Source organism: Mus pahari, chromosome 5 (assembly GCF_900095145.1).
Source record: "Mus pahari chromosome 5, PAHARI_EIJ_v1.1, whole genome shotgun sequence".
NCBI lineage: Eukaryota > Metazoa > Chordata > Mammalia > Rodentia > Muridae > Mus > Mus pahari.
The window spans coordinates 112825211-112828128 of record NC_034594.1 but is presented as its reverse complement, the minus strand read 5'-3'; positions in this window follow the sequence as shown (position 1 = coordinate 112828128).

The window sequence follows — 2918 nt, the reverse complement described above, 5'->3', positions numbered from 1 at the left end:
CTTCTGAGTCCTGGGGTCAGAGCCCTCCCTGTAGGCTGACTATCCCTGCGTGATTCAGAAGACCCGTGATCTCAAGGACCTGTGGTGTGGAGAGTCCTTCTGAGCGCTCAGCTGTCTCTGCTGGGGTTCAGAAGAGAGATGGTAGGGGTGGCTGCGACTGGACCGGAACCCTGCCTCTGGTCGGGCAGTGTTCCTTTGTTCCTGTTCCTGCTGGCACAAGCCCCTGCTGGATTCTCTGGAATTGATTGTGTTCCACTCACCAGTGTTCCCAAGGACCGTGATCCTGAGGATCTGTGGTGTGGAGAGTCCTCCAGAGCACTCAGCTGCCTCCACTGAGGTTCAGAAGAGAGATGGTGATGGCGGGAGTGGCCCCGACCCGACAGGACCTTCTCCTAGTCTTATCCATTGTTCTTACTGTGGCCTCTTATTCATAGGTCATGGGCATCTGACTCCTGATGTCTTGCCTCCATCCCTTACCAGTAGATAGTTGTTTTGGGAAGACATACTTTCCCAAGTGCCTACATAGCCAACTTTATCATATCTACTTTTTTTTTAATTAGATATTTTCTTCATTTACATTTCAAATGCTATCTCCAAAGCCCCCTATACCCTCCCCCAGCCCTGCTCCTCAACCCACCTACTCTTGCTTCCTGGCCCTGGCATTCCCCTGTCCTGGGGCATATGATTTTCGAAAGACCAGTGGCCTTTCCTCCCATCTATGGCTGACTAGGCCATCCTCTGCTACATATGCAACTAGAGACACAGTTCTGGGTGATACTGGTTAGTTCATATTGTTTTTCCTCCTACAGGGTTGCAGACCCCTTTATTTCCTTGGGTACTTTCTCTAGCTCCTTCATTATGGGCCCTGTGTCCCATCTAATAGATGACTGTGAGCATCCACTTCTGTATTTGCCAGGTACTGGCATAGCCTCACAAGAGAGAGCTATATCATGGTCCTGTCAGGAAAAATCTTTCTGGCATATGCAATAAAAGCCTTTGTTTTACACTTCTCTGCCCAATGCTACTTACGTTATAGTTTCCTATAGTTCTAATAATCTTATAACTGCTATATGTAGGACTATAGATAATTCATTTAATTATGTTGTCTATTTTATCAAAACTGAGAGAAAAATTTGGGCTAGTATAGAGTATATGACATTTATGGCTATGGAAGAATATGTTCTGAACATTACACCATCAATACCTTAATGTTCTCATGTGTAACTGAAACTTGATTTATGGCTCCAGAATTTATTGGTTATGAATCTAGAGATACTTTGAGGAATAGATCTCAGTCGTTTGTTTGAAATTTGCCAGCTTATCTAATCTATGATGCAGAATGCCATTTTGGCAATAAATGTGCAGTTATGCTATTTATGCTCTGCTATGCTGAAGCACAGTACTCAGATTCCTCTTTGATGAGTTGTAAACTATTTCTCTGACATGTTTCTAATCCATGACTCAGTGACAATGGTGAATGCCAGCTGACTGACTGGTGGAACATTCTTGAAGATGTGTTGTCTTCCTAGTTAGTGAACTGTGTTGCCTCCTGCCACAGGGGAGCAAGCGGAACCACCATCCCCCTGCCCCGGTCCCATTATGCTGTCATTTGGATGGATGAACTTAGGGCAAAGAGACCTATGTTAGTTAAAAGCAAAATATATCATAGCCATTTTTGCTAAGAACTAAACTAGCATTTGCACCTTGATTCATTTTGACTAACTGCAACTCTAGAAAATATCAAAAGAAAACCCTGCCTGGGTTTCAAGGTGTCAGTCAAATACAGAGTTTACAAGGACACAAAAAGCATGACTTAAAGCACAGGCGGCATCTAGATTTGGGAATTATGACTTTGGTTTCAAGTTTTATTAAAGGTATATAAGAACAATGAATTTCCTAGAAAAGGATAATTTTTCTTTTGAAGGGACCGTTAATAGTTAATAATTATGTTAGTGTGACCCTTATCAGTTTTAAGGACTTCATTTAACTGTTTCTTCCTCAATTGTATAGCTCAAACTTGACTGTTTAAAGTGTTCTTGCTGAAAAGCATGCAAGGACTCTAAAGACAGTGAGCTCTCAGAATGCTTTCTCTTCTAGGCACTTCACGTCTTTGAGAGGCACACAAGACAGTCGTGTGTGCCTCATGGATTGGCGTCTTGTACAGCTGTAAATCATGTTCAGCTTTCTACCCGACTGCGATCTGGAGTTCCCACCTCTGCCATTCCGTCTGCTTCTCTCGTCTGCTCCCCGTCCTCTCCTTCCTTTTCTTGCCATTTTTATTTATTTATTTTTGAGAAGCCAATGTCTAGCTTAAAAATAGTGATAAAAAAGTCAAAGAGAATATTTTTTGTTTTCCTCTAACTCCAAATCTGGCTCATTGAAAAACAAATCACAAAATACCAAGGGTGATGCAGAACTTGTAGTTAGGAACTTTGACATATTTAAAGGCCCCAAATGAGTCAGCCTGCCTTTGGCATGCACTGACTGTACTACATTATCTCTGGCTGTGGGGTAACATAGGAAATGATTTTCTCAATAATTACCTTAGAATTGTCTTGCGTTTGCTTTTTGTTAGTTCACGGACATACTCCTTGATTCACTGAAAGAAAGAAAAGGAGGGGAAACTCCTGCCAGGCCTTTCCCGCCTGTGTTTACTTAGGGTGGGAAAGCTGATTCTGAAATTTAAGATGGACTTCCTTGTTTCTTGGTTAATGGACTTGTCTAAAATATGAACTGTAGAACTGTCTTGAAAGAGAGTGGTTCTCTTGGTGAGCTTCCTTCCCCCATTCAAATTGGCTAAAATAGGTTTGCAGTGTGATAGAAACGCTAACTAGTCTGACCTGTTCTCCACAATGTATGCATATATCGTACACCACACTTATTTCAGTATGTACTCTATTATTACTTCTGAATTTAAA